We start from the raw sequence: 18,794 nt of genomic DNA on the forward strand, positions 1-18,794 counted from the left end.
TTTTCTCTTTTCTGTTCCACATCTGTGATTTCCACTAATCTGCCTGCCACCTCACTTATTTGTTCTTCTGCCTCCTGTATTCTGCTGTTGGCTGCTTCTAATGAATTATTTATTTCAGTTATTGTATTTTGCATCTCCTCTTGCTTAAGCTTTATATTTTGTATCTCTTTGGTCAGTGTTTCCTGTAAATTATCCATCTTTGCCTCCAGTTTATTTCCAATGTCTTGCATCATCTTCAGCATCAACAGTCTTAACTCTTTCTCCTGGTGGCTGAGAATCTCCTGATAACTTAGCTGTTTTTCTGGGGTTTTTTCTTTCTCCCTTATCTGAGTTACAGTTCTATGTCTTTTCCTTTTTATAGGTTTTTGGTGTGGTGACCTTTTTTACAAATGGTAGAGTTGTAACCTCTTTTACTTCTGGTGTCTGCCCCCCTTTTGGCTGAAGTTGGTACGGGGGCTTGTTGTAGCTTCCTGATGGGGGGTACTGATGCCTGCCCACTGGTAGGTGGAGCTGATTCCTATCCCTCTGGTGGGTGGGGCTTTTTCTTGGGGTGAGGTTGGAGGTAGCTGTGTGCCTGGGGGATCTTTAGGCAGCCTGTTTACTGATGGGAGGGGCTGTGATCCCACCTGGATTGTTGTTTGGCCTGGGGCTTCTCGGAGCTGATGAGTGGGGCCATATTTTCTCAAAATGGCCATCTCCAGAGGAATGCATGCTGATGAATATTCCCAAGAGCTTTGCTTCCAATGACCTTCCCCCACAACAAGCCACAATCCCCCCTGTTTTCCCAGGAAGTCCTCCAAGTACTGCAGTCAGGTCTGACCCAGATTCCAATAGACTTTTCCCTGGGACCTGGTACACATGAAAGTCTGTGTGCACCTTTTAAGAATGGGGTCTTCATTTCTCCCAGTCCCACGGAGCTCCTGTGCACAAGCCCCACTGGCCTTCAATGCCGAATTCCCTGGGGGCTCTTTCTCCCAGTGCCAGATCCCCACATGTGGGAGTTTGACGTGGGGCTCAGAACTCTCACTCCTGTAGGTGAGTCTCTGTAAACCAGTTAGTTTCCAGTATGTGGGGCTTTCCACCCAGGAGGTATGGGGTTGCTTATATCATGTAATCGCCCCTCCTACCTCTTGATGTGGCCTCCTCTTTGTCTTCTGGAGTGGAATATCTTTTTGAAATTTTCCAGTCCATTTGGTTGAAGATTGCTCAGCATTTGGTTGCAGATTTTGTTGTTTTTAGGAGAGAAGTTGAGCTCCAGTTCTACTATTCCGCCATCTTAATCCCTGTGTGCTCCGATTTTTTTTTTTTTTTGGTCTTTTTGCCATTTCTTGGGCTGCTCCCGCGGCATATGGGGGTTCCCAGACTAGGGGTCTAATCGGAGCTGTAGTTGCCAACCTACGCCAGAGCCACAGCAACGCAGGATACGAGCCATGTCTGCGGCCTACACCACAGCTCATGGCAACGCCGGATCATTAACCCACTGAGCAAGGGCAGGGATCGAACCTGCAACCTCATGGTTCCTAGTCAGATTCGTTAACCACTGAGCCATGACGGGAACTCCAGCTCTGATTTTTAACTTAAGCATGAGCCCATGTCTTTTTGTGGTCATCATTGTTCCCAGATTTTCTCCACCAAATATATTATAATTAGTATATTTATACAGTAATCTTTTCCTTAATTAGGGCTATTTTCATACCATAGTCATTCAAAATGAGTGTCCATTTCATTCAATTCTGAAATCAAATAAGGCATTTAATAAGGTTTTACATAGCATGCTCCTGTTTTGAATCCCTTCCATATCTGTTGTTAGAGAGTGTGTGTGTATAGTTTTTATGCTTTTTTTTTTTTGTCTTTTTAAGACTGCACCCACAGCATATGGAAGTTCCCATGGTAGGGGTCCAACCAGAGCTGTAGCCGCCAGCCTACACCATAGCCACAGCAATATGGGATCCAAGCCATGCCTGCAACCTACACCACAGCTCACCATAATGCTGAATCCTTAACCCACTGAGAGAGGCCAGGGATTGAATCTGTGTCCTCATGGATACTATTCAGGTTTGTTACTGCTGAGCCACAATAGGAACTCCCCTTTTCTACTTTTCTTGGACAGTGTCTAATTGCTTTTCAAACAACTACTACTTGGATTTATTGATTTTTCTATTTATCCCCCTTCTTCCCTCTCACTTGAAAACAAACTCATGTTTGTATAAAGAATGTCTTAGTCCATTGAGGCTGCTACAACAATATACCATAGTCTGTAAAGCTTTATAAACAATGGAAATTTATTCTCAAAATCTGAAGCCTGGAAGTCTAAAATCAAGACTGGGAATTTGGGGTTAATAGATGTGAACTATTGCCTTTGGAATGGATAATCAATGAGATCCTGCTGTATAGCACTGGGAACTATATCCAATTACTTATGACAGAGCATGATGGAGGATAATGAGAAAAAGAATGTATATATGTATGTGTGACTAGGTCAGCTTGCTGTGCAGTAGAAAATTAACTGAACACTGTAAACCAGCTATGATGGAAAAATAAAAATCTTTAAAAAAAAAAAAAGACACCAACACATTTGGTGTCTGATGAGGACCTGCTTCCTAGCTTACAGAGGGTCATCTTTTTGCTGTGTCCTCCCATGGCGAAAGGGACAAAGAAGTTCTCTGGGGGTCTCTTTCCTAAGGGCACTGACCCCACTCATGAGGGCTCCACCCTCATGACCTAAGCACCTCCCAGAGGCCCCACCCACTCATATCATGACATTGGAGAAGGGGTTTCAACATACAAATTTGGGGAAATACAAATATTCAGTCTATAGCAAATAGTGTGTATATTTTTAAAATAATGATATGTAAATGACCAAAAAAAAATCATCCACAAAACTATCACCATGAGAATACAGCTTATGCCAATGTCTTAAGGATTCCAGGAAGGAAAAAATAACAGGGAGCATTTGCTTTTCATTGACCAAGTTCTTCATACGCACAGATGCCTCACAGATCAGCTAAGCTAAGACCTAAGTTTGAACACCCTGTTCGCCCCACAAGGAGCCTGCTACCAGCATTGGATGTCCACAAAACTGTACTGAGACTGTCTATTTCTGTAGAACAAAGCAGAGATTAACTGCTTGTTCATGATAAATCAAGGGTATTTGATTTGCCTGTTACATGCCCAGTTTTCTTTGGAAGCAAGCCCTGGAAGCTATTTTTCTGATCAAATCCTACCTCTCATGTTAGTGCATATGAAAGAGAAAAATAACATTTACTCATGATAAAGACTGAGTTCTAGCCATTATATATCTTATCAATTGCCTCGTGAGGTTTAGGAGGAAAGAAAAGAAGAAAAAAAATCCCTGTCTGCTTACTTAACCTTGGATTTGGACTCATGCTGCCACTACTGTCGCAACTGTCCTGGAATTTTTGTGACTGAAACACATAAAAATATTAAAGGAGATAAAAGTTAGGAACATAAGGAGATATTTGATTGACGAATGTTGTAACAGTAAGGAATAAGGCCAGTAACAATTCAATAAAGAAAATCTGTATAGTTTGCTAGTTAATATGAAATATTGGAAGGGCCTAACACTTCCTTTTGTTTTCCTCATAGAAGCCATCGAGATCAACAGAAATAAACTTAGCAGAATTTGCCATGTTGGTATTTAGAGTCATTCACTTACACAGACACAAAATGTATAATGATTTTTTTTTCTTCAGTGAAGGTGCTCAGTGCCTGATATACCTTACATATAATCTTTTGGTTAATGGTATGAAAAGAGATATAATTTTCCCCCCAATCATTAAGTAAAATACAAAATCTATTTATCTATAATGTAAGCCAACAGATAACCATTTTCTGTAGGTTAAAATATGACACCTTTATACAAGCAGTTCTTCAGTTTCTACCAACATTTCTTGAGTGTTAGTTATGTGCTAAGGTTCACTCAAAGGTACAACATAAGTGAATAGTGTGGCTGAATGTGAACCAGATGGCCTGCCGCCAACTCTGTCCACTCTTCTTAGTTCACACATGTTTTGACATCATCCATTAGCCTTAGGGAGGAATGTTTCAATAGAGGGAAGAAGAATCACAAAGACAGGGTGTGTGTTCTCTGGGCAAATGGTTATTTCTGTTTATTTCTGAAGTCACACGAATGCCCTTATCTATCAATGTTCCATAGAGCTTGAAATTGGCCTAAGATAATCAGCTTTGGGAATAAGAATAAGGAACTGTTCTTCCTCCTCTCCCTCCTTCTTTTAATCTTTATTTTTAAAGGACAGCTAGTAACAGGCTGAGGAGTGAGCAGATTGGTAGGAGGCCAGCCAATATGGGGCATCAAAATATCACTGAAATGGAATTCCTGACATGGCTCAGTGGTAACGAACCCGACTAGTGGCCATGAGGACACGGGTTTGATCCCTGGCCTTGCTCAGTGGGTTAAGGTGTTGCCATGAGCCGTGATGTAGGTCACAGATACAGCTTGGATCCCACGTTGCTGTGGCTGTGGGGTAGGCTGGCAGCTTACAGCTCTGAGAACTTCAACCCCTAGCCTGAGAACTTCCATATGCCTCAGGTGCAGCACTAGAAAGCACCCCCCCAAAAAAAAAAGACTGAAGTAAATTAATCATATAATGCCATTTAATCAAGTGTTCACTCACGGTTCCCTAAAATGGTCTTGTTCAGATATGGTAAACATCTGAACAAGAGCAGAACACTTAAAACCAACCACATTCCCACCAACAGTATAATGTGGGGAAAGAATCTGAAAGAGAATGGATGTGTGTGTGTGTATAACTGAATTACTTTGTTGTACAGCAGAAATTATCACAACCTTGTAAACCAACTATACTTCAATAAAACTTGAAAAAAATGAAAAAAATAATAAAAAATAAAATACACCAAGCAACAGCTACTCCAACCACAAACAAGTAACGGAACAAAACAAAAGAGAAAACTTTCTTCTCGGAGTCAAACTTTTGCTGTTGGATATTTTTGAGATGGCTGTCCAAGTTACAAGGAGCAGCTGTGGCCACACCACCACCCTGAGTCCAGGCAGCTGACAGTTGCCTAGGGTTGTCAGCGACAGCCAGATGAGATCTGGAAACCTCAAAATGCCTAGGGTTGTGGTCTGTCTGATTGCCGAAATTATAAATCCTCTATCAAGCCTTTCAAGAAGTTGTCTGGTCCATAAAATTGCTTGTAATACATTCACCATTTTGAACAGGGAGTGAGGTAAATTATTTTCAGTGGCAGATCTTTTGACCCCAGTGACCACTAAATAAATATTAAACACAATTTTATGAGTAGTGATCTGAAGGCACTCCACATTATTAATTTCTGTCAGATCGTGTTTGAGAAAGTGTATTTTTTTCCTTATTTCCATTTCCTCAATTTTTTGTTTTTCTGATGTGGGATGGGGTGTGGGGGTGGGGGGGTGAATAGTACATGCCCACTTTCTCTCCCAGTCCCCATGAAAGTTTGAAAGACAGTCCTTGAAAAGACTTGTCAGGGACATGGATGTGTTTCTTGCACCCTCTCCTCCAGCTGTCTGCAGTATAAAATATAGGACAATTGAAATCAAGTGTTTATACAATTCCTGTGAGCGAAGATTTTCTCCCACAGAAAAGCCACGGACTGAACAGTTGCCCTTCAGAATACTGTCAAGCAGGCAGTGTGACTGTTGCTTTTTCTATGGGGCCTGACTCATTGGCTAATAAGGAAATGCAGCTTTTAACACAAGGTTTGCCATTTCACTTTTTTGGTGCATCCACGGCCATTGGGGGTAAAATTGTATCTGAATATTAAAACTTAAATGCTGTGCAACAAGAATATTTGTCATGCCCCCAAATATTTGCCCCCTTTCTCCTTAAACTTAAGGGAAAAAAATCTAGAAAACTTACTTGTATTATGTGGATACCTGGGAAGTCTTTCACACTGGGTAACAGAACAAAACTTGAGCTGCCTTGCTTTCTGCTTCCAGGAATGCCAATCAGAGAACATTCTTTTTCAGACAGCCAAGTTTGGAAGTCAGTTGGTTTCTGGCAGTGAGGAGGGGGAGGGGATGGCAGTGGGAACAGCACAGTGAGTCCCCCGGGCGGATCTTCAGCTTCCAAAGGTTTCGGTAATAGCCATCAATGAAAGCACCTCCTCTTACCCACGCAGAGGCAGGTAAAAAGACAGCTGAGTAAATCAGCAGTACATGCAGCAGCCGAAGCCTGGTCAGAGCGTGGAGGGGGGTGGAGGGGGTGGAGGGAGGGCGTTTGACAGCCTGCCATTGGTGAGCTTACCAAAGGCATCTGCCAGTGGGACTTCAGTGGAATGTGAAACCAAATCATTTTCAAGTTAAAGATAGACACAGTATACACCAGGATCTAGAAGCTGGATTTTAAACTCGTGACTCTCCCCAGAATTTGAGAGAGTCCTTCTTGTGATCTCTGTTGTAATGAACGGTTTGGTTCAGGTTTGTTCTTTATGTGAACGTGCTCAGCATTCCTCTATGTTCTGGACGTACTGGAAATAAAAGGATTTAAGAGATCATGGTGTACATCCCCTAGGGTAAGTGAAAAGATTGGTTTTAGGCACGCGTGGCTTCTCTGGGAAGGTTAATGTTGCCTTTTTTCTTTTTATTTGTGGGATTGAAAAAGTGGTCATGAAGATTTTTCCAGTGTTGTCACTTTCTTACCTTTCTTGAGCTCTTTCGACATTTTACATTTTGTGAAGTGAGAATATTTCAGCTCAGTGTTGAAGTTGACCCTGCGTGGCTGTAACTTCAGCTTTGCTTTACCTTTTCCTCTATTAACTTCTCTTGAAACTCCCAGTGTTTCTTGAATTACAATGTCAGTACTTACATGTCACAACACTGACTAAATGTATCTATATCCGCAATACCATTGGATGTGACTGTATCCCTGTGAGATGGGGTTATTACCCCTGCTTAGCACTGTGACATTTTTTAAATTTAAAAAACAAAGAATGAAAAACATACTAAAAGAAGGAGAAAAAAGATGGTATTAAAGTACATAAGGAGCCTTTAGAAGATATTCTGTTAAAAAAAAAAGATGAGAAAAACAGGCAATTTTCCATTGAAGAGAACCATTTATTAATAGAAGGTATTTTTTGATGTTGCCTCATTAATTCCAAGCAGGTCCTCCTCCTCCCCAAAAGCTGATATTTTGCTAAGTGAATGAAGGCACTCCGATTATACAGAGCTTGAGAGTGGAGGAGGGTCAGGTGTCTGATTTGCTGTTGTCTGTGTGTTAAGGATTTCAAAACTCTCTTCTTTAAAAGAAAGATTGGCAAACTTTAGTCCTCTTCATGTTTTGCCCATGTATAGGTTTTGTTTCTTGTTTTGTCCAGTGACCTCTCGGCTCTCTTAGAGACAGCTTTTCCAAACTTGCACAGCATTCCTTCTGAGTAAATACTGTCCATAATAGTCACAGACTACATGGTATGAATTGGAAATTCTACTTTATATGGGGAAAAATAAATGTGCTGACTTGCTCATTACAGAGTGTGGGGATGAGCGGTTGTTGCATGTAACTGGCCAGGTTTTGTTCTGTCAAATAGACCAGATTCTAATGGACTAAAAAGTTGGCTGAACGGGGTACAGCTTTGATAAGAATAAATAATATGCCATGTTACTCTTCTCAAGTGAAAAACAAACATAATACTCATAGTCACTTAATTTTAAAATTTTATTCAATCATGGATAACATTCCCTAATACTTACAGTTAACCCACTAGGTTGTAAAAGTTGCAGTTGTGTCACTTCTCCACAAGTGGATGGTACCTTTGAACATTTTCCCTGGTGTCATTGGATGCCTGTCGCCCTTGCTTTATCAGCTGTCTTGACCTGTTTGCAAGAGGATGGAGCCTGGCAGGGATCATAGATACCTCTACAGAATTTGTGAGAGCATGCACATGCGTGCTCACCACACACACAAGGACACACACAAACACTTATATGTAAACTTACCCTTTACTTAACTACTCTATTTCTGATTGAGTTATACAAACAAATAAAATTATATTAGGCTTATCAGTGTGGGGCTTTGGCTCTGTTTTCAGCATGTCAAGAGAAAACCAAAAAAGAATACATTTTAAAATTCTAAAATGTAGGAATTTTAAATTATGTGGCCAAACAGCATTGACCAGAAAAGGAGCTGATGGATATTTCTCTGCTACTGTGATGTCACTCACCCTTTCTGGTTCCCTGCTGGGATTGTCAAGCATGGATTTTATTTCTTTGAACATAGTAAGTGTAGTTGTTTTATAATATCTGTCTGCTAATGTTAATAGCTCAAGAGTTACTGAGCTCTGTTTCTATTATTATTGTTCCCACTAGTTCTCACGCATGGTGGCTTGTTTTCTTGGTTGCCTGGATATCTTTGACTATCTACAGGAAATGTATTTTTAAAATTACTTGTAAGAATAAGTTGAGACCTGGTGGTGATGATGGTTTCCTCCAGAGAGGACCTGGGTTTGCTTCTGCCAGGGCCCCTGGGAGCAATATCATCTTAGTCAAAGAGCAACACCAAAGGTTCCCTGAGTCACCCATGTGCAAGAAGTAAGGCTGCAAATCTGTGTGAGGAATGGTTTATTAGGGCCTCATTTCTACCCTGAGGGAAAATAGAGACTTTTGAGGTCCCAAGTGAAAGTTGGGTTAGTTTATTAAAGCCTTCACCTCAGGACTACAGGCTCTGATGTTCCCACAAAACCCATAGGGCTGCCCAGCATGCAGCTGGTTTCCCAGACTTTTTTGTTCCTGATACTCAAATGCCCAAGAGCAAATGCTTTAAAAAATGAGTGTCTTGGAGTTCCTGTCATGGCACAGTGAAAACGAATCTGACTAGTAACCATGAGGTTACGGGTTACATCCGGGGCCTTGCTCAGTGGGTTAAGGATCTGGCGTTGCCATGAGCTGTGGGGTATATCGCAGACGCAGCTTGGATCCTGTGTTGGTGTGGCTGTGGTATAGGCTGGCAGCTGTAGCTCCTATTCGATCCCTAGCCTAGGAACCTCCATATGACACGGATGCAGCCCTAAAAAGAACAAAAAAAAAAAAAGTGTCTTTTCTCTGATTCTGCTCTTTTTTTTTTAGAAGTTGGTATTTGTTTTTTTTTTTGTTTTGTTTTGTTTTTGTTTTTTATAATTTTTTTTTATTTTCCCACTGGGGTCAGGTTATCCTTACATGTATACATTACAATTACATTTTTTGATTCTGCTCTTCTCTTGAATTTTCCATGTCTTCACCATCTTATTAGGTCTTTGCTGTTTTTTATATTTTAAATATTTTTGGTTATCTTAGTGAGAGTTGGTCCAAATTATCTCATTACTTTTACCAGAAATGGAAATTCACTCTTGTGCTCTTAATGTCATTTAAGAAAAAAAATACTCCTCATTCTAGAGAAGATAGCAGGTAGTCTGCTGATATCATTGATAATTCCAGGTAGTGTTTCTGATTTTTGGTTTTAGTTGTGGCCTGCTCTGTGTAGGCTTTGGTGGAGAGCTTTGCAAATGCAGATTTCTGATGAGAAGATTTATGTGTTCCAGCCCTATTTGAGCTGTCAACAACACTTAACAGTCCTTTTATTTGTCCCTAGCTGGCCCCTTTTCTTAGTAATCTCCTTAGTCTCTCTAAGCCACCGCCACTGTCTTCACTGTCAGCTGTTGACCTTGACTCTTCTTACTTTCTCTTGGCCTATATCCAGCATCTCTACATTTAACAAATTATCATAAATAAATTCCTTCCTTTTCATTCTCTCTGCAACTGCTCTCCCTCAGGCCTTTATCACCTCGCTTGGGTAATATCATGGCTCCCAGGTGTTCTCCTGCCTCTAGGCTCTACCCTCCAACACATCTCCCATGCTGGATGCAACACACCCATCTTCTAAAAATCATGGACAGAATGGATTGTGCCCCTACTTAAAAATCTCTAGTGGCTCACCATTCCCTGCAAAATGCATTCCTTAGTATGACTTAATATGTCACAAAGCCTCTGCTTGTTTTTCTAACATCATCTCCACTACTTCACTGCTTATCACCAGCACTTTAATCACACATCATTGCTGCCTCCAGAATATCCTACACATGATCATATGTCTGTGCTAACCTACCTGCTGGTTTGTTGCGGGCTTTTACCCAGAATGCCCATCGTCTGTCTCCTTGGTGGGCAAATCCTACATCTCCCCCAAGGTTGATCTCCTAAGTCACTTTCACAGTACTCGAACTGTGTAGCTCACTCTATTCTGGGAATCGCAGATGGCAGGCATTGTGTCTTAACTCATCTTTGTCTTCTCGGTAACAGACATGTAGAAACCATTCAATACATATTTAAAAATGGACAAATGACTATTTTTGAGGAAGTTTTCCCTCAACAATTCCTTTCTCACTTTATTCTTTTTTTCTGCTAAACATCATGATTCTTTTGACCTTAGATTCTGTCTAGAATAGTGATCATTCATAGTCTTTGATGTCAAGTAGAGTCAGTTAAAAATATTTGCTTGGAAAAAAAAAAAGTTTGGTTATTGCTGTTTTGGTTGAGGGGGGTGGATCTATTTTCATTTTTGCCAAAAGAGACTGTATAACTTGATTGTGATGACAAAACATGTGAAAGAACTATCTATATGATAAATTAGCTGCATATTATCAGAGTGTTCATAATCAAAAAGAAAATCATAGGATTTCTTGCTGTTGTGCAATGGGATCAGCAGTGTTTCTGGAGTGCTGGGACACAGGTTCAATCCCCTGCTAGGAACAGCGGGTTAAGGAAACGGTGTTGCCATAGCTGCACCATAGGTCACAACTGTGGCTCTGATTTGATCCCTGGCTTGGGAACTCCACATGCCTCGGGGTGGCCTAAAAAGAAAAAAAAAAAAAAGGGGGGGGCGGGGAGAAGAAGATCATAGAGTTGGAAAATAGACATGTTTCAACAAATCTAGCCCAGAAAGCTGGGGATAGCACAAATAGAAAAAGTGTCACACGGATAAATTAAAACCATCCCATTGCACACAACCTGAATCTGAACCATCAGAAAACACTGGATTATTTTATGACGTAGGGTGGTCAAAAAAAGAAGAAAAAAAATAGCATATAGTTGGTGGGAATCAGAAGAGGAAATATAGCTTATTAATTCTAAGAATGTTTAACCAATTTCGTATTCCTCAGATCACTTATAAAATTCTCACACAGCTATTGGATGCCTTTGATATGCCAAATCCTGAGACTTACAAAAATAAGAAACTTGGTTTATATTTTTTCTTATGTAGGGCTCTTTTATCTCTATGAATATAAGAGCCCTAATATGGATAGGATCAAAACTTATCTTAAAAATTTTTCGAATGTCATCAAATGTTCAAAGTCAATATTTAGATGAGAACCCAGATTTCTCTACCATAATAGATGAAATATAATGCTATTGGCCTTTTTTTTTGCCTCAACAATGGAAGAAATTAAGAACACCTCTTGAAAACTGGCTGATTTTAAATTGTAGTCTCCAAGTATCTGAGCTAATTTGTCTTATTAATTCAGAAAATCCCTATTAAGCTCCTACCTTGTGCCTTAACTGTGTTTGTATCAGACATTTAAATTTTTTTTAGTTAGCCCCCTTCACTAGACATGGACAGTGGAGTATGCTGCATTAAAACAAAGAGTGTAATTTACAAATTGCTTTATATTTTTCTCTCATTATTATTCTTAATTTATTCATACTAATCTCCACACTTATTTAAAAGTTACTTTGCCATTCCTCAACAATTAGTGTTGTTTTCTCAGAAAGCTAAGTTTTAAGAACTTGGGGATAGCTTTTATTCTTAAAAATCTCATATTTCACAGATATTTTATTATGCAATACTTTAAGAGAACTAAGTAAATCCTTAAAAAAAAAAGGAGTTGATAGAAAATGTATTTTTACTGCATTGGAAACTGTGCTGTATCTTAACATAAAACATAAGTGCATTTATTTGCATAAATAAAGCTGGACTTTGCATTCTTGCAAAATAAGTATGGCAAAAGGATGACTCAGAGACACCCTGAGTCATGAAAGCTTTGTAAAGCTCCGTGTATTTTAAAGAGAGCCATAGAGTTATTTTTATGTTTATTTTTTGGTATCACTTTTGTGCCTCATTCCTATTTAATGTGGTAGTGCACAGGTTTATGAGTGGTGAAAGAAGGAATTCGCTGAATTAATCATAGTTCAAGAATACAGATGCCTTTATTAATTTTATTAAAAGATGCAGGTTAATTTTGAATGAAATTTGTCTCTTCGTGCATCGTGCATATGAACTTTCCAGTCTTCGATGGTTCATTACTACACATTTGTAGAAACATATTTACTCATCAAAAGATGTTGTTTTTAACACCTCAGTTAAGTGTAACAATTCTCTTCTAAAATGCATTCAGTGTTTCATGCTATTTTGTGGGTAGGAGACATATGTTGTTATTTTCTTTTATGTATGATAAAACTAAGACGCATACCTATGAAGTGATCCGGATGTACTATATATATGGTCTCCTGAGGTAACAAACAACCCCTGAATCTCAGTGGCTTATAAAAGCCCAGGATTCCTTCCCATTCATGCAAATTATTCATAAGAGGTTGACTGAAGGCCCTTTTCCCCATTGTTGCTTTCACCAGGAAATGACCCATGTTCCTTAAGCTCACATATCCTTGGTTAAAGCATGCCATGTGGTCACACCTAACTTTAACTGGATGGCCAATACGGTCCTACCACTAGCCTGGAAAGAGAATGGCCTAGAATATTTAGGAAGAGCTCTAATGAATTCCACACTCATGAATAATAGGCAGCCCCCCCACCCAGAAGAGCAGAAATCTAGATTCAAAGCCTTATATACCTTTAAGCAGAACTTGGTCCATACTTAGTAACATGTGGGCAAGCTCCCTGCAGTCTGATGCTAACATCTCGCCTCTTGTCATGCTTTTTTTTTTTTCTTTTTTGGCCACCCCACAGCATATGGAGTTCCCGGCCAGGGATCAGATCTGAGCCACAGTTTCAGCTTACACTACAGCTGCAGAAACACCAGATAAGTGCACTGGGCTGAGGATCAAAGCTGTGTCCCAAGGCTCCCAAGACACCACCGATCCTGTTGTGCCACAGTGGGAACTCCTTGTCATCCTTTGACACTGAGCCCCGTTGAGATATTTTTTTGCTCTCTAAGTCTTTGCAGTTTCTGGAGTGTCTATGACTTTTCCTGTCACAGCTTCTCCAGTCCTTCGGAATCCTAGTATTTTACCCATCTTCATACTTATTTGTCACAGAGTCCTGTCCATAGACAGTTCTGGGAAGGGAAAAGAGCCTCCCATAGGGCAATCTCTATAAAATGAAGAGAGCCAGTGTGCAATGCTAGCATTTTTCCCATCTCTAAGAACTGATCATATGTAGCAAAGGAATGGAGAAAAACAAAGGGAATTTAATGTACTTCTAATTCCCAGCCCCCACTTTTTCTAGGAGGCAAAAGAAAAGGACTAGGATGAGGGAAAATGCCACCGAGGAATGTCAATCTATACTATATGTGAGAAATGCATATAGTATAATGCATATATCACTCTGATACTCTACTTTTTGCATTGCATTTAGCTTTAAGCATTAAGAAGTTAAAACTGGGGAATTTGAAGATTAATGAGACTCTTAAAACTTAAAAAAATTATTAAGCCATATTTTAAGGTCTTCTAGATTTTAATTTAAATCGTCAAATCCAATTTATGTTCTCAAGAGCAATAATTCTAGGAAAGAAAAAGAAAAAAACATGAGGATCCTGGTTTAGATGAATTTGGGAAACGCTGTACAGCATATTGCTCTCTTGAAGATTTAAGTGATATTTGCATTAAGTACTCTTTAAGCTTTACATTAAAGAGACATGTTTGGTTTTCTTTAACCCAGTATTTCTGTTCATTTGAATATATGTATAATCTGAATATATATATAAACATATATATCAACATTATTTATATATCATTTTTAAACATATACTTTAAGACACTTGGTAAATTCTGGATTAAATCACTCCTAGTTCATTGTATTAATAATTAAAATCTGATAATGTGGTAGCTCATGTCATAACTTTGATCACATAAAGTTGAGAGTTATAAAGACTTAAAAAAATAGTTTTACCTTTGGGTACTGTATATTGTCTTCTTAATCATTACATTGATTTTAAGCAATAGAAATCAAATCTTAAACTGATAGGGCATCAAATCACATTTGTTTAACTTTATTCAGGCAAATAATTTGTGATACAGCCACTGGTAGGGAGCCTGAATGTATTCATCGGAACCCAGAACTCAAAAGGGATTTGCATTATTTGACCCATATTATTCAAAGCTCTAAGATTGTTATTCCATTTTAGAACATGATCATCCATTAATAATTTATTGGACTCAGTTATCATTTCTTTGTGAAGACCATATAGAGAGAAAAGTCATCTTCAACTTCAATACCTATTTCTTTATTTTCTTCCTTTTTTTTTTTTTTCTATTTTTGCTGCCCCACAGCATATGAAGTTCCAGGGCCAGGGATCAGATCCATACTGCAGCTGCAACCTGTGCTGCATCTGCAACAATGCTAGATCCTTAACCCACTGTCCCAGGCCAGGGACTGAACCTGTCTCCCAGCACTCCAGAGATGCTACTGACCCCCTTGGGCCACAATAGGAACTCCAAGATCTGTTTCTTCATCTTGGTGGGAAGGAGGGTCACCTGCTTTTAGTTCAAAATTTTTAAAGCTGAAAAGGAAGAAAGAAATTCTCGGGTTTCAAAAGATGCTCTACTAAAGTTACCATCTATGGGAAATTTTCTGTGCAAGAAGAAGGATAAGAGACTAACAAGAGCAAAATGTCCATCTTTTTCTTCAGCATGGGTGTTACATTCAATTAAGTATTGTGACCGCTTCGAATGAACTGATTGGTGCATAAACTTTTACACCACCTCTAGTCAAAGAAAATCTTAGATATTAGGTTCACTTATAGGTATCAGGATGCTTAGGTGTGTCCTTTTATCATCTTGTCCACCTGGTCATGTTACTCTGCTTTTCATTCATTTGCATTTCATTCTCCTCCCTTGATTTTAAGAATATGAGATAAATCAATACATTTAAAAAAAAAATAAAATTATTTGGGAAGTATACCTTCATTCTGCTCCATAGAAAGAGAAATCATTCTATCTGAAGTGAGGCCAGCATAAACTCTTAACACACATTTTTCCTCTGATTGATTTTTGTATGTATTTTCCCCTGGGGCTATTATAAGATTCAAAAACTATAATGTCACCAACAACTCTAAAAAGTCACTGCAGGAGGTTCTGAAGGTCCTTTTTGAGCACTGTAAGGCTGCTCCTTTGGAGCTCTGTGAATAACCACAAAGCAGAACTTTACTTCTACCTCAATGGCCAAGTTATGAAGTCACATATATCTACATTCTGAAATTGCCTGGCACCCACACATCTAGAATGCTGTAAAATACTCTGTGTAACCATTTACAGGACACCAGACCATAAATCTAAGTTACTTAGATTTACAGTATTATAATCTCTCCTTAAAAATGACATGAGGGAAGGGTTTAACTTAATGAAGCGGAGGATCCTGGTGTGCGACTTACATTGTATTTTTCATTTCAGGAGAGTAAATTATTGCTCCAATCTCCTGTATGGTACCCCAGTGGCCTCAAAGATACAATGTAGCTTCCAGAAATTCCTACTTTTGTCTTAAGCAATAACTTACTCCACTAGCCCTGAGCTTTCTGAGAATTACCCATAACATTTCTTGCAGGTAGGCTGAATTTCTTGAAGGTCATTCACAGGTACTAACTGAACTTGACTTTTATTTTTTAATGTAGGGCCATTGATGTGGTAAGTCTGCATACATTACTATACCGAAGGGAAAATGATGAACATTTTCTTTCTAAAACTCAAAAATAAGCAAAAACTTCTCAGTAAGAAATGCAATTATAGGACATAAATTTTTTTCTTAGCACTAGAACTCTAATGTTGCTAACTTTTTAAATAAAAAAGCTCAGCTCTTTGCTGTGGTCCATAAAGATTTAGGACTATAGAATGAAATATATAGTTTCATATTTGCAAAAAAAAAATTGTTACCCTATACTGAACACCAGCTGTATGAATCTAATTTTTAAACGAGCCCTTATTTTCTATTAAGGTAAGATAGGAATTTAATTAAAACAAACCAAAAATAGCCTCACCCATCAGTGTTGCAGCATTTGGGTAAACATGAGAGCTTGACAATTTTCAAGGCAGAGGCATTACTCCAGGCTTTCTGCCAAGCCATTGCTGGTAATCAAGAGACGAAGCACACAAAAGTAGTGTGCCTGGCTTAGTTAGATATGCATTTGCTAAAAGAGAAGCCAACGCATTTCTTAGGCAAACCATCAAAATTACAATTTAGGAACACACACATAAGGCTCTTATAAGTCTAGGAATATACACATTAAGATACAACTTGTGCTTAAGCGGAACACAGTAGCAGACACAGCTTGTGTTAACTGGATCCTTTCTTTATCTTGAGTGGTCTTAATATCCAGCAACATTTCTCTCAATGGCAGCAATGGAAGGAATTAAATTACTCCTATCTGAACAAGATTTAGGATTGCCCTATGTGGTTAAATTCTAGCGACTACTCAGACTCTCATTGATGAATGGGTGGTTTGGGCTGCCGTTTTCTGTGGTTTATTTAAATGATATGAATAGACATCTGTTTTCTCATAGTGCTAAAAACCAATTTATGTGATTTAATAGTAATATAAGAAGGTAATCAAAGCAAACATTTTTCTAAAAGGAAGCCTGAAATGTTTAAAGTTCTTTGAGGAAGGGAATAATAAGTAAATAACTGAGCATTTGCGTATATTATTTTGACCACTGGAGGGCTCTCAGATTTTTTTACTTTAATTCTTTAGACATCAATTTGATGTCATCCGAGACGTCAATATGACAAATTCAAATCCTGGCATTATAAGTTCTATATAGTCGCACTCTTAACATGGTACACGTTCTCAAAATACAACATAAAAGAAAAATCGGATTTAATTCACTGTGTACTTTCACTGTTTCACAACAAACTAATTTCACAACAAAGGAAACAGAAATGAACCATGTGCCTGTTTTTTGTAATCATATCATAACTAAGACTCATGTCAAAATTATGTGTCCCTGTATATTAGAGTAAAAGTTTCCTAAATCTCTGACTAAGACCCTGTCATTGATGTTTTAAACAACCTACACCTTTCCAAGTCTGTCTTGGAACAGCACACTGGGAAGCTGGGAACATATGGTGGTGGTTTAGTCATATGTCAAAAGTGATGGGTAGAGTGTTAAGGTACCCAAAGACGATGTCCTGAAGGAGGTGACCATATTGGCTCTTGACAGGTGAGTAGGAGTTACCCAGATAAAGAATGATGGGAGGGCATTTGAGATGGAGGGACTAACATGAGGGAAATAGGATAATGCATGGTGTGCAGAGGGGTGATTGGTAGTTTAATATCACCTGAGTGTGAGGCTCAAGTGAAAGGAAATGAAATTGAAGAGACAAATAGGTACCCAGTCATGAAAGGCCTTTTAATTTGTCATTGGTGGGGGAAGGGTCTGTATTCCTGAAAGTACTTATTGCTTCTGAAATCCACACCTCTCCCCTGAAGTAAACAAAGCCAAATAAAAGAATTAAGTGCATGCTCTCAGGATGGATGGCCTGGAGCCAGAGTCCAAAATGGTCAGTCACATATATCAAGTTCTTGGAATTCTCAAGCATTTGTCTTTATCCATAATCAATCTTTATTTCATTCAGCCTAAAAGTATTTTTCTCCAGATTTCCAAGAAGATATACCCTGTTTATCCGTTCTCCCAAGTTGCTCTTGGAATTCTTTAGGATTTCCTTTGGTTACAAATCGCTTTTGCTTGAGAAGCACAGCTGTAGGTAGTAAGAGTGGCAAGAAATGCCATTCAGATACATCGATCATTCCGGATGGTGATTTTAAAGAAGGCCACGATGGAGGCAGACAAGAGAGGGATTCTTGCAACAGTCTGTTCATAAAATATTACAAGGTTTAACTGATTCCATAAAACCCATTTAGATGGAATATTATTTTGACAAGAGGTGAGGGTTATATATATATATATATATATATATATATATATATATATATACACACACACACACATATAATTATAGTTGATTTACAATGTTCTGTCAATTTCTGCTATACAGTAAAGTTACTCAATTAACATATATATACATTCTTCTTTCACATTATTAGTTATTCTTCAGAAACCTGTTTGATATAGCCAAATATTCTCTAGGCTGTTTCCAAAATGGATGTTACAATCAAAGCATATACAAAAAAAAGTCTGCAATTCATAGTTTTCTCATAGTTTTGACCCTTCTGCAATATTGTGACTACCTACTAGGAGAGATGGAAATAATGTTTGTCTCTGTAACCAGCACTCAGCCCAGAGGTGTTTGTCCTGAAAGGTGGTCCCTCATCTATCTTCTGACGACCTCTTGACTTCTTGTGGACGTCTCCCATAAACATAAAATCCTGAGTTTTGCTGGGCCTTTCTTCACCAGCCCACATAGTCCACTTTATCCAACATCAGTAGGTCAGAATATACACAAACCAGAGAGGAGAAAGGAAAAAGAAGGTACCATTTTGATACTTCGTGAGAAAGATGATTTCCAGATGGCATTGCTTAATAAATAGTGAAGAACAAGGTGGAGGATCCTCACAGTGCTTAATCTGGACGTAGCGATGACCCCCTAACTCTCTATGATTTGAATCTT

General features: G+C 38.8%; 1 protein-coding gene across 17 annotated transcripts in view; it reads left to right on the forward strand.

Annotated features, from left to right (window-relative positions):
• DTNA (dystrobrevin alpha) overlaps positions 1–18,794 on the forward strand; it is a 424,974-nt gene that overhangs the window by 113,648 nt on the left and 292,532 nt on the right. For 4 of the 17 annotated variants that reach the window (XM_047794101.1, XM_047794104.1, XM_047794106.1 and 1 more), the window contains exon 1: positions 6,310–6,552. The exons of 2 other annotated variants lie outside the window; for them this stretch is intronic. The gene's annotated coding sequence lies outside the window, so the exon portion shown is untranslated. Of the gene's footprint in view, positions 1–6,305; positions 6,553–18,794 lie in introns of those variants that run through there. 11 more of the 17 variants (XM_047794096.1, XM_047794097.1, XM_047794102.1 and 8 more) reach the window with 7 other exon arrangements.

This window comes from Phacochoerus africanus, chromosome 8, assembly GCF_016906955.1.
Source record: "Phacochoerus africanus isolate WHEZ1 chromosome 8, ROS_Pafr_v1, whole genome shotgun sequence".
NCBI lineage: Eukaryota > Metazoa > Chordata > Mammalia > Artiodactyla > Suidae > Phacochoerus > Phacochoerus africanus.